The sequence below is a fragment of the Pristiophorus japonicus genome, chromosome 4 (assembly GCF_044704955.1).
Source record: "Pristiophorus japonicus isolate sPriJap1 chromosome 4, sPriJap1.hap1, whole genome shotgun sequence".
Classification (NCBI taxonomy): domain Eukaryota; kingdom Metazoa; phylum Chordata; class Chondrichthyes; family Pristiophoridae; genus Pristiophorus; species Pristiophorus japonicus.
Window position 1 is genome coordinate 136,297,861 of NC_091980.1, and position 22,005 is coordinate 136,319,865.

General features: G+C 43.9%; 1 protein-coding gene across 4 annotated transcripts in view; it reads right to left on the reverse strand.

Annotated features, from left to right (window-relative positions):
- ebf1a (EBF transcription factor 1a) overlaps positions 1-22,005 on the reverse strand; it is an 822,218-nt gene that overhangs the window by 566,078 nt on the left and 234,135 nt on the right. The window lies entirely within an intron of this gene.

Genomic DNA, 22,005 nt, shown 5'->3' on the forward strand with positions numbered 1-22,005 from the left:
CAGGGAGATAGAGGGAAACAAAAAGGAGGCAAAAACAAAAGACAGAAAGGAGATGAGGAAAAGTGGAGGGCAGAGAAACCCAAGGCAAAGAACAAAAAGGGCCATTGTACAGCAAAATTCTAAAAGGACAGAGGGTGTTAAAAAAACAAGCCTAAAGGCTTTGTGTCTTAATGCAAGGAGTATCCGCAATAAGGTGGATGAATTAACTGTGCAAATAGATGTTAACAAATATGATGTGATTGGGATTACGGAGACGTGGCTCCAGGATGAGCAGGGCTGGGAACTCAACATCCAGGGGTATTCAACATTCAGGAAGGATAGAATAAAAGGAAAAGGAGGTGGGGTAGCATTGCTGGTTAAGGAGGAGATTAAGGCAATAGTTAGGAAGGACATTAGCTTGGATGATGTGGAATCTATATGGGTAGAGCTGCAGAACACCAAAGGGCAAAAAACGTTAGTGGGAGTTGTGTACAGACCTCCAAACAGTAGTAGTGATGTTGGGGAGGGCATCAAACAGGAAATTAGGGGTGCGTGCAATAAAGGTGCAGCAGTTATAATGGGTGACTTTAATATGCACATAGATTGGGCTAACCAAACTGGAAGCAATACGGTGGAGGAGGATTTTCTGGAGTGCATAAGGGATGGTTTTTTAGACCAATATGTCGAGGAACCAACTAGGGGGGAGGCCATCTTAGACTGGGTGTTATGTAATGAGAAAGGATTAATTAGCAATCTCGTTGTGCGAGGCCCCTTGGGGAAGAGTGACCATAATATGGTGGAATTCTGCATTAGGATGGAGAATGAAACAGTTAATTCAGAGACCATGGTCCAGAACTTAAAGAAGGCTAACTTTGAAGGTATGAGGCGTGAATTGGCTGAGATGGATTGGCGAATGATACTTAAGGGGTTGACTGTGGATGGGCAATGGCAGACATTTAGAGACCGCATGGATGAACTACAACAATTGTACATTCCTGTCTGGCATAGAAATAAAAAAGGGAAGGTGGCTCAACCGTGGCTATCAAGGGAAATCAGGGATAGTATTAAAGCCAAGGAAGTGGCATACAAATTGGCCAGAAATAGCAGCGAACCTGGGGACTGGGAGAAATTTAGAACTCAGCAGAGGAGGACAAAGGGTTTGATTAGGGCAGGGAAAATGGAGTATGAGAAGAAGCTTGCAGGGAACATTAAGACGGATTGCAAAAGTTTCTATAGATATGTAAAGAGAAAAAGGTTAGTAAAGACAAATGTAGGTCCCCTGCAGTCAGAATCAGGGGAAGTCATAACGGGGAACAAAGAAATGGCGGACCAATTGAACAAGTACTTTGGTTCGGTATTCACGAAGGAGGACACGAACAACCTTCCGGTTATAAAAGGGGTCGGGGGGTCTAGTAAGAAGGAGGAACTGAGGGGAATCCTTATTAGCCGGGAAATTGTGTTGGGGAAATTGATGGGATTGAAGGCCGATAAATCCCCAGGGCCTGATGGACTGCATCCCAGAGTACTTAAGGAGGTGGCCTTGGAAATAGTGGATGCGTTGACAGTCATTTTCCAACATTCCATTGACTCTGGATCAGTTCCTATGGAGTGGAGGGTAGCCAATGTAACCCCACTTTTTAAAAAAGGAGGGAGAGAGAAAACAGGGAATTATAGACCGGTCAGCCTGACATCGGTAGTGGGTAAAATGATGGAATCAATTATTAAGGATGTCATAGCAGTGCATTTGGAAAGAGGTGACATGATAGGTCCAAGTCAGCATGGATTTGTGAAAGGGAAATCATGCTTGACAAATCTTCTGGAATTTTTTGAGGATGTTTCCAGTAGAGTGGATAAGGGAGAACCAGTTGATGTGGTATATTTGGACTTTCAGAAGGCGTTCGACAAGGTCCCACACAAGAGATTGATGTGCAAAGTTAGAGCACATGGGATTGGGGGTAGTGTACTGACATGGATTGAGAACTGGTTGTCAGACAGGAAGCAAAGAGTAGGAGTAAATGGGTACTTTTCAGAATGGCAGGCAGTGACTAGTGGGGTACCGCAAGGTTCTGTGCTGGGGCCCCAGCTGTTTACACTGTACATTAATGATTTAGATGAGGGGATTAAATGTAGTATCTCCAAATTTGCGGATGACACTAAGTTGGGTGGCAGTGTGAGCTGCGAGGAGGATGCTGTGAGGCTGCAGAGCGACTTGGATAGGTTAGGTGAGTGGGCAAATGCATGGCAGATGAAGTATAATGTGGATAAATGTGAGGTTATCCACTTTGGTGGTAAAAACAGAGAGACAGACTATTATCTGAATGGTGACAGATTAGGAAAAGGGGAGGTGCAAAGAGACCTGGGTGTCATGGTACATCAGTCATTGAAGGTTGGCATGCAGGTGCAGCAGGCGGTTAAGAAAGCAAATGGCATGTTGGCCTTCATAGCAAGGGGATTTGAGTACAGGGGCAGGGAGGTGTTGCTACAGTTGTACAGGGCATTGGTGAGGCCACACCTGGAGTATTGTGTACAGTTTTGGTCTCCTAACCTGAGGAAGGACATTCTTGCTATTGAGGGAGTGCAGCGAAGGTTCACCAGACTGATTCCCGGGATGGCGGGACTGACCTATCAAGAAAGACTGGATCAACTGGGCTTGTATTCACTGGAGTTCAGAAGAATGAGAGGGGACCTCATAGAAACATTTAAAATTCTGACGGGGTTAGACAGGTTAGATGCAGGAAGAATGTTCCCAATGTTGGGGAAGTCCAGAACCAGGGGTCACAGTCTAAGGATAAGGGGTAAGCCATTTAGGACCGAGATGCGGAGGAACTTCTTCACCCAGAGAGTGGTGAACCTGTGGAATTCTCTACCACAGAAAGTTGTTGAGGCCAATTCACTAAATATATTCAAAAACGAGTTAGATGAGGTCCTTACTGCTAGGGGGATCAAGGGGTATGGCGAGAGAGCAGGAATGGGGTACTGAAGTTGAATGTTCAGCCATGAACTCATTGAATGGCGGTGCAGGCTAGAAGGGCCGAATGGCCTACTCCTGCACCTATTTTCTATGTTTCTATGTTTCTATGGATTGTTGGTTGTAGAAGGAAGTCGATTGCAGTTTGGAGAAGGGTTTGGATTGTTCGTTGGAGAAGGGTTTGGATTATAGTTTGGAGAAGTGTTTGGATTGTAGTTTGGAGAAGGATTTGGATTGTAGGTTGGAGAAGGATTTGGATTGTAGGTTGGAGAAGGATTTGGATTGTCGGTTGGAGAAGCGTTTGGATTGTAGGGTCGAGAAGGATTTGGATTGTAGTTTTGAGAATGTTTTGGATTGTAGTTTGGAGATGGGTTTGGATTGTCGGTTGGAGAAGAATTTGGATTGTAAGTTGGAGAAAGGTTTTGATTGTAGGTTGCTGAAAGGTTTGGAAGGAAGGTTGGAGAAGGGTTTGGATTGTAGGTTGGAGAAGGGATTGGAAGGAAGGTTGGAGAAGGGATTGGATTGTAGGTTGGAGAAGGATTTGGATTGTAGTTTAGAGAAGGGTTTGGATTGTAGTTTGGAGAAGTGTTTGGATTGTAGATTGGCAAGAGTTTGGATTGTAGGTTGGAGAAGGGTTTGGATTGTCGTTTGGAGAAGGGTTTGGATTGTACGTTGGAAAAGGATTTGGATTGTCGTTTGGAGAAGGGTTAGGATTGTAGATTGGAGAAGGGTTTGGATTGTAGTTTGGAGAAGGATTTGGATTGTAGCTTGGAGAAGGATTTGGATTGTAGTTTGTAGAAGGATTTGGATTGTAGTTTGGAAAAGGGTTTGGATTATAGTTTGGAGAAGGATTTGGATTGTAGTTTGGAGAGGAATTTGGATTGTAGTTTGGAGAAGGGTTTGGATTGTAAGGTCGAGAAGCGTTTGGATTGTAGGTTGGAGAAGGATTTGGATAGTAGTTTGGAGATGGGTTCGGAATGTAGGGTGGAGAAGGGTTTGGATTGTAGGTGGGAGAAGGATTTGGATTGTAGTTTGGAGAAGGGTTTGGATTGTAGTTTGGAGAAGAGTTTGGATTGCAGGTTGGAGAAGGGTTTGGAGGGAAGGTTTGAGAAGGATTTGGATTGTAGTTTGGAGAAGGGTTTGGATTGTAGGTTGGAGAAGGGTTTGGATTGCAGGTTCGAAAAGTTTTGGATTGTTGGTTGGAGAAGGGTTTGGATTGCAGGTTCGAGAAGGGTTTGGATTGTAGGTTGGAGAAGGGTTTGGAGGGAAGGGTTGAGAAGGATTTGGATTGTAGTTTGGAGAAGGGTTTGGATTGTAGGTTGGAGAAGGGTTTGGATTGCAGGTTCGAAAAGTTTTGGATTGTTGGTTGGAGAAGGGTTTGGATTGCAGGTTCGAGAAGGGTTTGGATTGTAGGTTGGAGAAGGGTTTGGAGGGAAGGTTTGAGAAGGATTTGGATTGTAGTTTGGAGAAGGGTTTGGATTGTAGGTTGGAGAAGGGTTTGCATTGCAGGTTCGAAAAGTTTTGGATTGTCGGTTGGAGAAGGGTTTGGATTGCAGGTTCGAGAAGGGTTTGACTTGTAGGTTGGAGAAGGGTTTGGATTGTAGGTTGGAGAAGGATTTGGATTGTAGGTTGGAGAAGGGTTCGGAATGCAGGGTGGAGAAGGGTTTGGATTGTAGTTTGGAGAAGGGTTTGGATTGTAGTTTGGAGAAGGATTTGGATTGTCGGTTGGCGAAGAGTTTGGAAGGAAGGTTGGAGAAGGGTTTGGATTGTAGTTTGGAGAAGGGTTTGGATTGTAGGTTGGATATGGATTTGGGTTGTAGGTTGACAAGGGTTTGGAAGGAAGGTTCGAGAAGTGTTTGGATTGTAGTTTGAAGAAGGATTTGGATTGTCGATTGAGAAGGGTTTAAATTGTAGTCTGGAGAAAGATTTGGATTGTAGGTTAGGAAAGGTGTTGGAAGGAAGGTTGGAGAAGTGTTTGGAATGTTGGTTGAAGAAGGATTTGGATTGTCAGTTCGAAAAGGATTTGGATTATAGGTTGGGAAAGGATTTGGAAGGAAGGTTGCAGAAGGGTTTGGATTGTAGGTCAGAGAAGGGTTGGGATTGTAGGTTGGAGAGGGTGGGATAGTAGTTTGGAGAAGGATTTGGATTGTATGTTGGGAAAGCGTTTGGAAGGAAGGTTGGAGAAGGGTTTGGATTGTAGGTTGAAGAAGGGTTTGGATTGTAGTTTGGAGAAGGGTTTGGATTGTAGGGTGGGGAAGGGTTTTGAAGGAAGGTTAGAGAAGGGTTTGGATTGTAGTTTGGACAACAGTTTGGATTGTAGGTTGGGGAAGTGTTTGGATTGTAGTTTGGAGAAGGATGTGGATTGTAGGTTGGGAAAGGGTTTGGAAGAAAGGTTGAAGAATGGTTTGGATTGTAGTTTGGAGAAGGGTTTGGATTGTGTATTTGAGAAGGGTTTGGATTGTAGGTTGGTGAAGGATTTGGATTGTAGTTTGGAGAAGGGTTTGGATTGTAGTTTGGAGAAGGGTTTGGATTGTGTATTGGAGAAGGATTTGTATTGTAGGGTGGAAAAGGGATTGGATTGTAGGTTGGAGAAGGATTTGGATTGCAGGTTCCAGAAGGGTTTGGATTGTAGGTTGGAGAAGGGTTTGGAGGGAAGGTTTGAGAAGGATTTGGATTGTTGTTTGGAGAAGGGTTTGGATTGTAGGATGGAGAAGGGTTTGGATTGCAGGTTCAAAAAGTTTTGGATTGTAGGTTGGAGAAGGGTTTGGATTGTAGTTTGGAAAAGGGTTTGGATTGTAGGTTGGAGAAGAGTTTGGAAGGAAGGTTTGAGAAGGATTTGGATTGTAAGTTGGAGAAGGGTTTGGATTGTAGGTTGGAGAAGGGTTTGGAAGGAAGGTTGGAGAAGTGTTTGGATTGTAGGTGGGAGAAGGATTTGGATTGTAGTTTGGAGAAGGGTTTGGATTGTTGTTTGGAGAAGGGTTTGGATTGTAGGTTGGAGAAGGGTTTGGATTGTAGGTTGGAGAATTCTTTGGATTGTAGGTTGGAGAAGGGTTCGGAACGTAGGGTGGAGAAGAGTTTGGATTGTAGGTTGGAGAAGGGTTTGGATTGTAGGTTGGGGAAGGGTTTGGATTGTAGGTTGGGGAATGGTTTGGTTTGTAGGTTGGAGAAGGGTTTGGATTGTAGGTTGGAGAAGGATTTGGATTGTTGGTTGGGGAAGGGTTTGGAAGGAAGGTTGGAGAAGGATTTGGATTGTAGGTTGGGGAATGGTTTGGATTGTCGGTTGGAGAAGGGTTTGGATTGTAGGTTGGAGAAGGGTTTGGATTGTAGATTTGGGAATGGTTTGGATTGTAGTTTGGAGAAGGATGTGGATTGTAGGTTGGGAAAGGGTTTGGAAGAAAGGTTGAAGAATGGTTTGGATTGTAGTTTGGAGAAGGGTTTGGATTGTGTATTTGAGAAGGGTTTGGATTGTAGGTTGGTGAAGGATTTGGATTGTAGTTTGGAGAAGGGTTTGGATTGTGTATTGGAGAAGGATTTGTATTGTAGGGTGGAAAAGGGTTTGGATTGTTGGTTGGAGAAGGGTTTGGATTGCAGGTTCCAGAAGGGTTTGGATTGTAGGTTGGAGAAGGGTTTGGAGGGAAGGTTTGAGAAGGATTTGGATTGTTGTTTGGAGAAGGGTTTGGATTGTAGGATGGAGAAGGGTTTGGATTGCAGGTTCGAAAAGTTTTGGATTGTAGGTTGGAGAAGGGTTTGGATTGTAGTTTGGAAAAGGGTTTGGATTGTAGGTTGGAGAAGAGTTTGGAAGGAAGGTTTGAGAAGGATTTGGATTGTAAGTTGGAGAAGGGCTTGGATTGTAGGTTGGAGAAAGGTTTGGAAGGAAGGTTGGAGAAGTGTTTGGATTGTAGGTGGGAGAAGGATTTGGATTGTAGTTTGGAGAAGGGTTTGGATTGTAGTTTGTAGCAGGGTTTGGATTGTAGGTTGGAGAATTCTTTGGATTGTAGGTTGGAGAAGGGTTTGGATTGTAGTTTGGAGAAGGATTTGGATTGTTGGTTGGGGAAGGGTTTGGAAGGAAGGTTGGAGAAGGATTTGGATTGTAGGTTGGGGAATGGTTTGGATTGTCGGTTGGAGAAGGGTTTGGATTGTAGGTTGTAGAAGGGTTTGGATTGTAGATTGGGGAATGGTTTGGATTGTAGTTTGGAGAAGGGTTTGGATTGTAGTTTGGAGAAGGATTTGGATTGACGGTTGGGGAAGAGTTTGGAAGGAAGGTTGGAGAAGGGTTTGGATTGTAATTTGGAGAAGGGTTTGGATTGTAGGTTGGAGAAAGATTTGGATTGTAGGTTAGGAAAGGGGTTGGAAGGAAGGTTGGAGATGTGTTTGGAATGTTGGTTGAAGAAGGATTTGGATTGTCGTTTGGAAAAGGATTTGGATTATAGCTTGGGAAAGGGTTTGGAAGGAAGGTTGGAGAAGGGTTTGGATTGTAGGTCAGAGAAGGGTTGGGATTGTAGGTTGGAGAGGGTGGGATTGTAGTTTGGAGAAGGATTTGGATTGTATGTTGGGAAAGCGTTTGGAAGGAAGGTTGGAGAAGGGTTTGGATTATAGGTTGGAGAAGAGTTTGGATTGTAGTTTGGAGAAGGGTTTGGATTGTGGGGTGGGGAAGGCTTTTGTAGGAAGGTTGGAGAAGGGTTTGGATTGTAGTTTGGACAACGGTTTGGATTGTAGGTTGGGGAAGAGTTTGGATTGTAGTTTGGAGAAGGATTTGGATTGTAGATTGGGAAAGGGTTTGGAAGAAAGGTTGGAGAATGGTTTGGATTGTAGGTTGGAGAAGGATTTGAATTGTAGGTTGGGAAAGGGTTTGGATTGTAGGTTGGAAAAGGGTTTGAATTGTACGATGCAGAAGGGTTTGGAACAAGGTTGGAGAAGAATTTGGATTGCAGGTTGGAGAAGGGTTTGGAATGAAGTTCGGCGAAGGGTTAGGATTGTAGGTCGGAGAAGGATTTGGATTGTAGGTTGGAGAAGGGTGTGGATTGTAGGTCGGAGAAGGGTTGGGATTGTAGGTTGGAGTAGGGTTTGGAAGGAAGGTTGGAGCAGGGTTTGGATTGTAGGTTGGTGAAGGATTTGGACTGTAGTTTGGAGAAGGGTTTGGATTGTAGTTTGGAGAAGGGTTTGGATTGTGTATTGGAGAAGGGTTTGGATTGTAGGTTGGTGAAGGATTTGGATTGTAGTTTGGAGAAGAGTTTGGATTGTAGTTTGGAGAAGGGTTTGGATTGCAGGTTCGAAAAGTTTTGGATTGTCGGTTGGAGAAGGGTTTGGATTGCAGGTTCGAGAAGGGTTTGGCTTGTAGGTTGGAGAAGGGTTTGGATTGTAGGTTGGAGAAGGGTTTGGATTGTAGGTTGGAGAAGGCTTTGGATTGTAGGGTGGAGATGGGTTTGGATTGTAGTTTGGAGAAGGGTTTGGATTGTAGTTTGGAGAAGGGTTTGGATTGTGTATTGGAGAAGGGTTTGGATTGTAGGTTGGAGAAGGATTTGGATTGTAGTTTGGAGAAGGGTTTGGATTGTAGTTTGGAGAAGAGTTTGGATTGTGTATTGGAGAAGGGTTTGTATTGTAGGGTGGAAAAGGGTTTGGATTGTAGGTTGGAGAAGGGTTTGGAAGGAAGGTTTGAGAAGGATTTGGATTGTAGTTTGGAGAAGGGTTTGTATTGTAGGTTGGAGAAGGGTTTGGATTGCAGGTTCGAAAAGTTTTGGATTGTCGGTTGGTGAAGGGTTTGGATTGTAGGTTGGAGAAGGGTTTGGAGGGAAGGTTTGAGAAGGATTTGGATTGTTGTTTGGAGAAGGGTTTGGATTGTCGGATGGAGAAGGGTTTGGATTGCAGGTTCGAAAAGTTTTGGATTGTAGGTTGGAGAAGGGTTTGTATTGTAGGGTGGAAAAGGGTTTGGATTGTAGGTTGGAGAAGGGTTTGGAAGGAAGGTTTGAGAAGGATTTGGATTGTAAGTTGGAGAAGGGTTTGGAAGGAAGTTTGGATAAGTGTTTGGATTGTAGGTGGGAGAAGGATTTGGATTGTAGTTTGGAGAAGGGTTTGGATTGTAGTTTGGAGAAGGGTTTGGATTGTAGGTTGGAGAAGGGTTTGGATTGTAGGTTGGAGAATTCTTTGGATTGTAGGTTGGAGAAGGGTTCGGAATGTAGGGTGGAGAAGAGTTTGGATTGTAGGTTGGAGAAGGGTTTGGATTGTAGGTTGGGGAAGGGTTTGGATTGTAGGTTGGGGAATGGTTTGGATTGTAGGTTGGAGAAGGATTTGGATTGTAGGTTGGGGAATGGTTTGGATTGTAGGTTGGAGAAGGGTTTGGATTGTAGGTTGGAGAAGGATTTGGATTGTAGGTTGGGGAATGGTTTGGATTGTAGGTTGGAGAAGGATTTGGATTGAAGGTTGGGGAATGGTTTGGATTGTAGGTTGGAGAAGGGTTTGGATTGTAGGTTGGAGAAGGATTTGGATTGTTGGTTGGGGAAGGGTTTGGAAGGAAGGTTGGAGAAGGGTTTGGATTGTAGGTTGGGGAATTGTTTGGATTGTCGGTTGGAGAAGGGTTTGGATTGTAGGTTGGAGAAGGGTTTGGATTGTAGATTGGGGAATGGTTTGGATTGTAGTTTGGAGAAGGGTTTGGATTGTAGTTTGGAGAAGGATTTGGATTGTCAGTTGGGGAAGAGTTTGGAAGGAAGGTTGGAGAAAGGTTTGGATTGTAGGTTGGAGAAGGGTTTGGATTGTAGGTTGGAGATGGATTTGGGTTGTAGGTTGGGCAAGGGTGTGGAAGGAAGGTTCGAGAAGGGTTTGGATTTTAGTTTGAAAAAGTATTTGGATTGTAGGTTGAGAAGGGTTTGAATTGTAGTCTGGGGAAAGATTTGAATTGTAGGTTAGGAAAGGGGTTGGAAGGAAGGTTGGAGATGTGTTTGGAATGTTGGTTGAAGAAGGATTTGGATTGTCCTTTGGAAAAGGATTTGGATTATAGCTTGGGAAAGGGTTTGGAAGGAAGGTTGGAGAAGGGTTTGGATTGTAGGTCAGAGAAGCGTTGGGATTGTAGGTTGGAGAGGGTGGGATTGTAGTTTGGAGAAGGATTTGGATTGTATGTTGGGAAAGCGTTTGGAAGGAAGGTTGGAGAAGGGTTTGGATTATAGGTTGGAGAAGGGTTTGGATTGTAGTTTGGAGAAGGGTTTGGATTGTGGGGTGGGGAAGGGTTTTGTAGGAAGGTTGGAGAAGGGTTTGGATTGTAGTTTGGACAACGGTTTGGATTGTAGGTTGGGGAAGTGTTTGGATTGTAGTTTGGAGAAGGATTTGGCTTGTAGGTTGGGAAAGGGTTTGGAAGAAAGTTTGGAGAATGGTTTGGATTGTAGGTTGGAGATGGATTTGGATTGTAGGTTGGGAAAGGGTTTGGATTGTAGGTTGGAAAAGGGTTTGAATTGTAGGATGCAGAAGGGTTTGTAACAAGGTTGGAGAAGGATTTGGATTGCAGGTTGGAGAACGGTTTGGAATGAAGTTCGGAGAAGGGTTTGGATTGTAGGTTAGAGAAGGATTTGGATTGTAGGTTGGAGAAGGGTGTGGATTGTAGGTCGGAGAAGGGTTGGGATTGTTGGTTGGAGTAGGGTTTAGAAGGAAGGTTGGAGCAGGGTTTGGATTGTAGGTTGGTGAAGGATTTGGACTGTAGTTTGGAGAAGGGTTTGGATTGTAGTTTGGAGAAGGGTTTGGATTGTGTATTGGAGAAGGGTTTGGATTGTAGGTTGGTGAAGGATTTGGATTGTAGTTTGGAGAAGGGTTTGGATTGTGTATTGGAGAAGCGTTTGTATTGTAGGGTGGGAAAGGGTTTGGATTGTAGGTTGGAGCAGGGTTTGGAAGGAAGGTTTGAGAAGGATTTGGATTGTAGTTTGGAGAAGGATTTGGATTGTAGGTTGGAGAAGGGTTTGGATTGCAGGTTCGAAAAGTTTTGGATTGTCGGTTGGAGAAGGGTTTGGATTGCAGGTTCGAGAAGAGTTTGGATTGTAGGTTGGAGAAGGGTTTGGAGGGAAGGTTTGAGAAGGATTTGGATTGTTGTTTGGAGAAGGGTTTGGATTGTAGGATGGAGAAGGGTTTGGATTGCAAGTTCGAAAGGTTTTGGATTGTAGGTTGGAGAAGGGTTTGTATTGTTAGTGGAAAAGGGTTTGGATTGTAGGTTGGAGAAGGGTTTGGAAGGAAGGTTTGAGAAGGATTTGGATTGTAGTTTGGAGAAGGGTTTGGATTGTAGTTTGGAGAAGGGTTTGGATTGTAGTTTGGAAAAGGGTTTGGATTGTAGGTTGGAGAAGAGTTTGGAAGGAAGGTTTGAGAAGGATTTGGATTGTAGGTTGGAGAAGGGTTTGGATTGTAGGTTGGAGAAGGGTTCGGAATGTTGGGTGGAGAAGGGTTTGGATTGTAGGTGGGAGAATCATTTGGATTGTAGTTTGGAGAAGGGTTTGGATTGTAGTTTGGAGAAGAGTTTGGATTGTAGTTTGGAGAAGGATTTGGATTGTCGATTGAGAAGGGTTTAAATTGTAGTCTGGAGAAAGATTTGGATTGTAGGTTAGGAAAGGTGTTGGAAGGAAGGTTGGAGAAGTGTTTGGAATGTTGGTTGAAGAAGGATTTGGATTGTCGGATCGAAAAGGATTTGGATTATAGGTTGGGAAAGGATTTGGAAGGAAGGTTGCAGAAGGGTTTGGATTGTAAGTCAGAGAAGGGTTGGGATTGTAGGTTGGAGAGGGTGGGATAGTAGTTTGGAGAAGGATTTGGATTGTATGTTGGGAAAGCGTTTGGAAGGAAGGTTGGAGAAGGGTTTGGATTGTAGGTTGAAGAAGGGTTTGGATTGTAGTTTGGAGAAGGGTTTGGATTGTAGGGTGGGGAAGGGTTTTGAAGGAAGGTTAGAGAAGGGTTTGGATTGTAGTTTGGACAACAGTTTGGATTGTAGGTTGGGGAAGTGTTTGGATTGTAGTTTGGAGAAGGATGTGGATTGTAGGTTGGGAAAGGGTTTGGAAGAAAGGTTGAAGAATGGTTTGGATTGTAGTTTGGAGAAGGGTTTGGATTGTGTATTTGAGAAGGGTTTGGATTGTAGGTTGGTGAAGGATTTGGATTGTAGTTTGGAGAAGCGTTTGGATTGTAGTTTGGAGAAGGGTTTGGATTGTGTATTGGAGAAGGATTTGTATTGTAGGGTGGAAAAGGGATTGGATTGTAGGTTGGAGAAGGGTTTGGATTGCAGGTTCTAGAAGGGTTTGGATTGTAGGTTGGAGAAGGGTTTGGAGGGAAGGTTTGAGAAGGATTTGGATTGTTGTTTGGAGAAGGGTTTGGATTGTAGGATGGAGAAGGGTTTGGATTGCAGGTTCAAAAAGTTTTGGATTGTAGGTTGGAGAAGGGTTTGGATTGTAGTTTGGAAAAGGGTTTGGATTGTAGGTTGGAGAAGAGTTTGGAAGGAAGGTTTGAGAAGGATTTGGATTGTAAGTTGGAGAAGGGTTTGGATTGTAGGTTGGAGAAGGGTTTGGAAGGAAGGTTGGAGAAGTGTTTGGATTGTAGGTGGGAGAAGGATTTGGATTGTAGTTTGGAGAAGGGTTTGGATTGTTGTTTGGAGAAGGGTTTGGATTGTAGGTTGGAGAAGGGTTTGGATTGTAGGTTGGAGAATTCTTTGGATTGTAGGTTGGAGAAGGGTTCGGAAAGTAGGGTGGAGAAGAGTTTGGATTGTAGGTTGGAGAAGGGTTTGGATTGTAGGGTGGAGAAGAGTTTGGATTGTAGGTTGGAGAAGGATTTGGATTGTTGGTTGGGGAAGGGTTTGGAAGGAAGGTTGGAGAAGGATTTGGATTGTAGGTTGGGGAATGGTTTGGATTGTCGGTTGGAGAAGGGTTTGGATTGTAGGTTGGAGAAGGGTTTGGATTGTAGATTTGGGAATGGTTTGGATTGTAGTTTGGAGAAGGATGTGGATTGTAGGTTGGGAAAGGGTTTGGAAGAAAGGTTGAAGAATGGTTTGGATTGTAGTTTGGAGAAGGGTTTGGATTGTGTATTTGAGAAGGGTTTGGATTGTAGGTTGGTGAAGGATTTGGATTGTAGTTTGGAGAAGGGTTTGGATTGTGTATTGGAGAAGGATTTGTATTGTAGGGTGGAAAAGGGTTTGGATTGTAGGTTGGAGAAGGGTTTGGATTGCAGGTTCCAGAAGGGTTTGGATTGTAGGTTGGAGAAGGGTTTGGAGGGAAGGTTTGAGAAGGATTTGGATTGTTGTTTGGAGAAGGGTTTGGATTGTAGGATGGAGAAGGGTTTGGATTGCAGGTTCGAAAAGTTTTGGATTGTAGGTTGGAGAAGGGTTTGGATTGTAGTTTGGAAAAGGGTTTGGATTGTAGGTTGGAGAAGAGTTTTGAAGGAAGGTTTGAGAAGGATTTGGATTGTAAGTTGGAGAAGGGCTTGGATTGTAGGTTGGAGAAAGTTTTGGAAGGAAGGTTGGAGAAGTGTTTGGATTGTAGGTGGGAGAAGGATTTGGATTGTAGTTTGGAGAAGGGTTTGGATTGTAGTTTGGAGCAGGGTTTGGATTGTAGGTTGGAGAATTCTTTGGATTGTAGGTTGGAGAAGGGTTTGGATTGTAGTTTGGAGAAGGATTTGGATTGTTGGTTGGGGAAGGGTTTGGAAGGAAGGTTGGAGAAGGATTTGGATTGTAGGTTGGGGAATGGTTTGGATTGTCGGTTGGAGAAGGGTTTGGATTGTAGGTTGGAGAAGGGTTTGGATTGTAGATTGGGGAATGGTTTGGATTGTAGTTTGGAGAAGGGTTTGGATTGTAGTTTGGAGAAGGATTTGGATTGACGGTTGGGGAAGAGTTTGGAAGGAAGGTTGGAGAAGGGTTTGGATTGTAATTTGGAGAAGGGTTTGGATTGTAGGTTGGAGAAAGATTTGGATTGTAGGTTAGGAAAGGGGTTGGAAGGAAGGTTGGAGATGTGTTTGGAATGTTGGTTGAAGAAGGATTTGGATTGTCGTTTGGAAAAGGATTTGGATTATAGCTTGGGAAAGGGTTTGGAAGGAAGGTTGGAGAAGGGTTTGGATTGTAGGTCAGAGAAGGGTTGGGATTGTAGGTTGGAGAGGGTGGGATTGTAGTTTGGAGAAGGATTTGGATTGTATGTTGGGAAAGCGTTTGGAAGGAAGGTTGGAGAAGGGTTTGGATTATAGGTTGGAGAAGAGTTTGGATTGTAGTTTGGAGAAGGGTTTGGATTGTGGGGTGGGGAAGGCTTTTGTAGGAAGGTTGGAGAAGGGTTTGGATTGTAGTTTGGACAACGGTTTGGATTGTAGGTTGGGGAAGAGTTTGGATTGTAGTTTGGAGAAGGATTTGGATTGTAGATTGGGAAAGGGTTTGGAAGAAAGGTTGGAGAATGGTTTGGATTGTAGGTTGGAGAAGGATTTGAATTGTAGGTTGGGAAAGGGTTTGGATTGTAGGTTGGAAAAGGGTTTGAATTGTACGATGCAGAAGGGTTTGGAACAAGGTTGGAGAAGGATTTGGATTGCAGGTTGGAGAAGGGTTTGGAATGAAGTTCAGCGAAGGGTTAGGATTGTAGGTCGGAGAAGGATTTGGATTGTAGGTTGGAGAAGGGTGTGGATTGTAGGTCGGAGAAGGGTTGGGATTGTAGGTTGGAGTAGGGTTTGGAAGGAAGGTTGGAGCAGGGTTTGGATTGTAGGTTGGTGAAGGATTTGGACTGTAGTTTGGAGAAGGGTTTGGATTGTAGTTTGGAGAAGGGTTTGGATTGTGTATTGGAGAAGGGTTTGGATTGTAGGTTGGTGAAGGATTTGGATTGTAGTTTGGAGAAGGGTTTGGATTGTAGTTTGGAGAAGGGTTTGGATTGCAGGTTCGAAAAGTTTTGGATTGTCGGTTGGAGAAGGGTTTGGATTGCAGGTTCGAGAAGGGTTTGGCTTGTAGGTTGGAGAAGGGTTTGGATTGTAGTTTGGAGAAGAGTTTGGATTGTAGGTTGGAGAAGGGTTTGGATTGTAGGTTGGAGAAGGGTTTGGATTGTAGGTTGGAGAAGGCTTTGGATTGTAGGGTGGAGATGGGTTTGGATTGTAGTTTGGAGAAGGGTTTGGATTGTAGTTTGGAGAAGGGTTTGGATTGTGTATTGGAGAAGGGTTTGGATTGTAGATTGGTGAAGGATTTGGATTGTAGTTTGGAGAAGGGTTTGGATTGTAGTTTGGAGAAGAGTTTGGATTGTGTATTGGAGAAGGGTTTGTATTGTAGGGTGGAAAAGGGTTTGGATTGTAGGTTGGAGAAGGGTTTGGAAGGAAGGTTTGAGAAGGATTTGGATTGTAGTTTGGAGAAGGGTTTGTATTGTAGGTTGGAGAAGGGTTTGGATTGCAGGTTCGAAAAGTTTTGGATTGTCGGTTGGTGAAGGGTTTGGATTGTAGGTTGGAGAAGGGTTTGGAGGGAAGGTTTGAGAAGGATTTGGATTGTTGTTTGGAGAAGGGTTTGGATTGTCGGATGGAGAAGGGTTTGGATTGCAGGTTCGAAAAGTTTTGGATTGTAGGTTGGAGAAGGGTTTGTATTGTAGGGTGGAAAAGGGTTTGGATTGTAGGTTGGAGAAGGGTTTGGAAGGAAGGTTTGAGAAGGATTTGGATTGTAAGTTGGAGAAGGGTTTGGAAGGAAGTTTGGATAAGTGTTTGGATTGTAGGTGGGAGAAGGATTTGGATTGTAGTTTGGAGAAGGGTTTGGATTGTAGTTTGGAGAAGGGTTTGGATTGTAGGTTGGAGAAGGGTTTGGATTGTAGGTTGGAGAATTCTTTGGATTGTAGGTTGGAGAAGGGTTCGGAATGTAGGGTGGAGAAGAGTTTGGATTGTAGGTTGGAGAAGGGTTTGGATTGTAGGTTGGGGAAGGGTTTGGATTGTAGGTTGGGGAATGGTTTGGATTGTAGGTTGGAGAAGGATTTGGATTGTAGGTTGGGGAATGGTTTGGATTGTAGGTTGGAGAAGGGTTTGGATTGTAGGTTGGAGAAGGATTTGGATTGTAGGTTGGGGAATGGTTTGGATTGTAGGTTGGAGAAGGATTTGGATTGAAGGTTGGGGAATGGTTTGGATTGTAGGTTGGAGAAGGGTTTGGATTGTAGGTTGGAGAAGGATTTGGATTGTTGGTTGGGGAAGGGTTTGGAAGGAAGGTTGGAGAAGGGTTTGGATTGTAGGTTGGGGAATTGTTTGGATTGTCGGTTGGAGAAGGGTTTGGATTGTAGGTTGGAGAAGGGTTTGGATTGTTGATTGGGGAATGGTTTGGATTGTAGTTTGGAGAAGGGTTTGGATTGTAGTTTGAAGAAGGATTTGGATTGTCAGTTGGGGAAGAGTTTGGAAGGAAGGTTGGAGAAAGGTTTGGATTGTAGGTTGGAGAAGGGTTTGGATTGTAGGTTGGAGATGGATTTGGGTTGTAGGTTGGGCAAGGGTGTGGAAGGAAGGTTCGAGAAGGGTTTGGATTTTAGTTTGAAAAAGTATTTGGATTGTAGGTTGAGAAGGGTTTGAATTGTAGTCTGGGGAAAGATTTGAATTGTAGGTTAGGAAAAGGGTTGGAAGGAAGGTTGGAGATGTGTTTGGAATGTTGGTTGAAGAAGGATTTGGATTGTCCTTTGGAAAAGGATTTGGATTATAGCTTGGGAAAGGGTTTGGAAGGAAGGTTGGAGAAGGGTTTGGATTGTAGGTCAGAGAAGCGTTGGGATTGTAGGTTGGAGAGGGTGGGATTGTAGTTTGGAGAAGGATTTGGATTGTATGTTGGGAAAGCGTTTGGAAGGAAGGTTGGAGAAGGGTTTGGATTATAGGTTGGAGAAGGGTTTGGATTGTGGGGTGGGGAAGGGTTTTGTAGGAAGGTTGGAGAAGGGTTTGGATTGTAGTTTGGACAACGGTTTGGATTGTAGGTTGGGGAAGTGTTTGGATTGTAGTTTGGAGAAGGATTTGGATTGTAGGTTGGGAAAGGGTTTGGAAGAAAGTTTGGAGAATGGTTTGGATTGTAGGTTGGAGATGGATTTGGATTGTAGGTTGGGAAAGGGTTTGGATTGTAGGTTGGAAAAGGGTTTGAATTGTAGGATGCAGAAGGGTTTGTAACAAGGTTGGAGAAGGATTTGGATTGCAGGTTGGAGAACGGTTTGGAATGAAGTTCGGAGAAGGGTTTGGATTGTAGGTTAGAGAAGGATTTGGATTGTAGGTTGGAGAAGGGTGTGGATTGTAGGTCGGAGAAGGGTTGGGATTGTTGGTTGGAGTAGGGTTTGGAAGGAAGGTTGGAGCAGGGTTTGGATTGTAGGTTGGTGAAGGATTTGGACTGTAGTTTGGAGAAGGGTTTGGATTGTAGTTTGGAGAAGGGTTTGGATTGTGTATTGGAGAAGGGTTTGGATTGTAGGTTGGTGAAGGATTTGGATTGTAGTTTGGAGAAGGGTTTGGATTGTGTATTGGAGAAGCGTTTGTATTGTAGGGTGGGAAAGGGTTTGGATTGTAGGTTGGAGCAGGGTTTGGAAGGAAGGTTTGAGAAGGATTTGGATTGTAGTTTGGAGAAGGATTTGGATTGTAGGTTGGAGAAGGGTTTGGATTGCAGGTTCGAAAAGTTTTGGATTGTCGGTTGGAGAAGGGTTTGGATTGCAGGTTCGAGAAGGGTTTGGATTGTAGGTTGGAGAAGGGTTTGGAGGGAAGGTTTGAGAAGGATTTGGATTGTTGTTTGGAGAAGGGTTTGGATTGTAGGATGGAGAAGGGTTTGGATTGCAAGTTCGAAAGGTTTTGGATTGTAGGTTGGAGAAGGGTTTGTATTGTTAGTGGAAAAGGGTTTGGATTGTAGGTTGGAGAAGGGTTTGGAAGGAAGGTTTGAGAAGGATTTGGATTGTAGTTTGGAGAAGGGTTTGGATTGTAGTTTGGAGAAGGGTTTGGATTGTAGTTTGGAAAAGGGTTTGGATTGTAGGTTGGAGAAGAGTTTGGAAGGAAGGTTTGAGAAGGATTTGGATTGTAGGTTGGAGAAGGGTTTGGATTGTAGGTTGGAGAAGGGTTCGGAATGTTGGGTGGAGAAGGGTTTGGATTGTAGGTGGGAGAATCATTTGGATTGTAGTTTGGAGAAGGGTTTGGATTGTAGTTTGGAGAAGAGTTTGGATTGTAGTTTGGAGAAGGATTTGGATTGTAGTTTGGAGAAGGGTTTGGATTGTAGTTTGGAAAAGGGTTTGGATTGTAGGTTGCAGAAGAGTTTGGAAGGAAGGTTTGAGAAGGATTTGGATTGTAGGTTGGAGAAGGGTTTGGATTGTAGGTTGGAGAAGGGTTCGGAATGTTGGGTGGAGAAGGGTTTGGATTGTAGGTGGGAGAATGATTTGGATTGTAGTTTGGAGAAGGGTTTGGATTGTAGTTTGGAGAAGAGTTTGGATTGTAGGTTGGAGAAGGGTTTGGATTGTAGGTTGGAGAAGGCTTTGGATTGTAGGTTGGAGAAGGGTTCGGAATGTAGGGTGGAGAAGGGTTTGGATTGTAGGTTGGAGAAGGGTTTGGATTGTAGGTTGGAGAAGGGTTTGGATTGTAGGTTGGGGAATGGTTTGGATTGTAGGTTGGATAAGGATTTGGATTGTAGGTTGGGGAATGGTATGGATTGTAGGTTGGAGACGGGTTCGGAATGTAGGGTGGAGAAGGGTTTGGATTGTAGGTGGGAGAATGATTTGGATTGTCGTTTGGAGAAGGGTTTGGATTGTAGTTTGGAGAAGAGTTTTGATTGTAGGTTGGAGAAGGGTTTGGATTGTAGGTTGGAGAAGGCTTTGGATTGTAGGTTGGAGAAGGGTTCGGAATGTAGGGTGGAGAAGGGTTTGGATTGTAGGTTGGAGAAGGGTTTGGATTGTAGGTTGGAGAAGGGTTTGGATTGTAGGTTGGGGAATGGTTTGGATTGTAGGTTGGAGAAGGATTTGGATTGTAGGTTGGGGAATGGTTTGGGTTTTGGTTGGAGAAGGGTTTGGATTGTAGGTTGGAGAAGGATTTGGATTGTCGGTTCGGGAAGGGTTTGGAAGGAAGGTTGGAGAAGGGTTTGGATTGTAGGTTGGGGAATGGTTTGGATTGTCGGTTGAAGAAGGGTTTGGATTGTAGTTTAGAGAAGGGTTTGAAAGGAAGGTTGGAGAAGGATTCGGATTGTAGGTTGGAGAAGGGTTTGTATTGTCGGTTGGTGAAATGTTTGGATTGTAGTTTGGAGAAGGGTTTGGATTGTAGGTTGGAGAAATGTTTGGATTGTAGTTTAGAGAAGGATTTGGATTGCAGGTTGGAGAAGGGTTTGGAAGGAAGGTCGGAGAAGGTTTTGGATTGTAGCTCGGAGAAGGATTTGGATTGTAGATTGGAGAAGGGTTTGTATTGTCGGTTGGTGAAATGTTTGGATTGTAGTTTGGAGAAGGGTTTGAAAGGAAGGTTGCAGAAGGATTTGGATTGTAGGTTGGAGAAGGGTTTGTATTGTCGGTTGGTGAAATGTTTGGATTGTAGTTTGGAGAAGGGTTTGGATTGTCGATTGGAGAAATGTTTGGATTGTAGTTTAGAGAAGGATTTGGATTGTAGGTTGGAGAAGGGTTTGGATTGTAGGTTGGAGAAGGCTTTGGATTGTCGGTTGGAGAAGGGTTCGGAATGTAGGGTGGAGAAGGGTTTGGAATGTAGGTTGGAGAAGGGTTTGGATTGTAGGTTGGAGAAGGGTTTGGATTGTAGGTTGGGGAATGGTTTGGATTGTAGGTTGGAGAAGGATTTGGATTGTAGGTTGGGGAATGGTTTGGATTGCAGGTTGGAGAAGGGTTTGGATTGTAGGTCGGAGAAGGGTTTGGAAGGAAGGTCGGCAAAGAATTTGTAGTGTAGGTTGGATTAGGGTTTGGAAGGAAGGTTGGCTAAGGGTTTGGATTGTAGGTTGGAGAAGGGTTTGGATTGTAGGTTGGAGAACGGTTTGGATTGTAGGTCAGAGAAGGGTTGGAGTTGTAGGTTGGAGAGGGTATGATTGTAGTTTGGAGAAGGATTTGGATTGTAGGTTGGAGAAGGGTTTGGATTGTAGGTTGGAGAAGGGTTTGGATTGTAGGTTGGAGAATGGTTTGGATTCTTGGTTGGAGAATGGTGTGGATTGTAGGGTCGAGAAGGATGTCAATTGTAGGTTGGAGAAGGGTTTGGATTGTAGGTTGGAGAAGGGTTTGGATTGTAGTTTGGAGAAGGGTTTGGATTGTAGTTTGGAGAAGTATTTGGATTGTAGGTTGGAGAAGGGTTTGGATTGTAGGTTGGAGAAGGCTTTGGATTGTTGGTTGGAGAAGGGTTCGGAATGTAGGGTGGAGAAAGGTTTAGAATGTAGGTTGGGGAATGGTTTGGATTGTAGGTTGGAGAAGGGTTTGGATTGTAGGTTAGGGAATGGTTTGGATTGTAGGTTGGAGAAGGGTTTGGATTGTAGGTTGAAGAAGAGTTTGGATTGTAGGTTGGGGAATGGTTTGGATTGTAGGTTGGAGAAGCGTTTGGATTGTAGGTTGGAGAAGGATTTGGACTGTCGGTTGGGGAAGGGTTTGGAAGGAAGGTTGGAGAAGGGTTTGGATTGTAGTTTGGAGAAGGGTTTGGATTGTAGGTTGGAGATGGAATTGGATTGTAGGGTGGGCAAGGGTTTGGAAGGAAGGTTCGAGAAGGATTTGGATTGTAGTTTGGAGAAGGATTTGGATTGTAGGTTGAGAAAGGTTTGAATTGTAGTCTGGAGAAAGATTTGGATTGTTGGTTGGGAGAGGGTTTGGAAGGAAGATTGGAGAAGTATTTGGATTGTTGTTTGAAGAAGGATTTGGATTGTAGGTTGCAGAAGGATTTGGATTGTTGGTTGGGAAATAGTTTCGAAGGAAGGTTGGAGAAGGGTTTGGATTGTAGTTTGGAGAAGGATTTGGATTGTAGTTTGGAGATGGCTCTGGATTGTAGGTTGAGGAAGGGTTTGGAATGAAGGTTGGAGAATGCTTTGGATTGTAGGTTGGAGAAGGGTTTGGATTGTAGTTCGGAGAAGGGTTTGCATCGTATTTTGGCGAAGGATTTGGATTGTCGGTTGAAGAAGGGTTTGGATTCTAGTTTGCAGAAGGGTTTGAAAGGAAGTTTGGAGAAGGATTTGGATTGTAGTTTGGAGAAGGGTTTGTAAGGAAGGTTGGAGAAGGATTTGGATTGTAGGTTGGAGAAGGTTTTGGATTGTAGGTTGGAGAAATGTTTGGATTGTAGTTTGGAGAAAGGTTTGAATTGTAGGTTGGAGAAATGTTTGGATTGAAGTTTAGAGAAGGATTTGGATTGCAGGTTGGAGAAGGGTTTGGAAGGAAGGTTGGAGAAGGACTTGGATAGTAGCTTGGAGAACGGTTTGGATTGTAGGTTGGGGAAGTGTTTGGATTGTAGTTTGGAGAAGGATTTGGATTGTAGGTTGGAGAAGGGTTTGGAAGGAAGGTCGGAGAAGGTTTTGGATTGTAGGTCGGAGAAGGATTTGGATTGTAGATTGGAGAAGGGTTTCGATTGTCGGTCGGAGAAGGGTTTGGAAGGAAGGTCGGCAAAGTATTTGGATTGTAGGTTGGAGTCGGGTTTGGATTGTAGGTTGGAGAAGGATTTGGATTGTAGGTTGGGAAAGCGTTTGGAAGGAAGGTTAGAGAAGGGTTTGGATTGTAGGTTGGAGAAGGGTTTGGATTGTAGTTTGGAGAAGGGTTTGGAAGGAAGGTTGGAGAAGGATTTGGATAGTAGCTTGGAGAACGGTTTGGATTGTAAGTTGGGGAAGTGTTTGGATTGTAGTTTGGAGAAGGATTTGGATTGTAGGTTGGGAAAGGCTTTGGAAGGAAGGTTGGAGAATGGTTTGGATTGTAGGTTAGAGAAGGATTTGGATTGTAGGTTGGGAAAGGGTTTGGAAAGAAGGTTGGAGAAGGATTTGGATTGTAGGTTGGGAAAGGGTTTGGAAAGAAGGTTGGAGAAGGATTTGGATTGTAGTTTGGAGAAGGGTTTGGATTGTAGGTTGGGGAAGGGTTTGGATTGTAGGTTGGAGAAGGATTTGGATTGTAGGTTGGAAAAGGGTTTGGATTGTAGGTTGGAGAAGGGTTTGGATTGTACGTTGAAGAAGGATTTGGATTGTT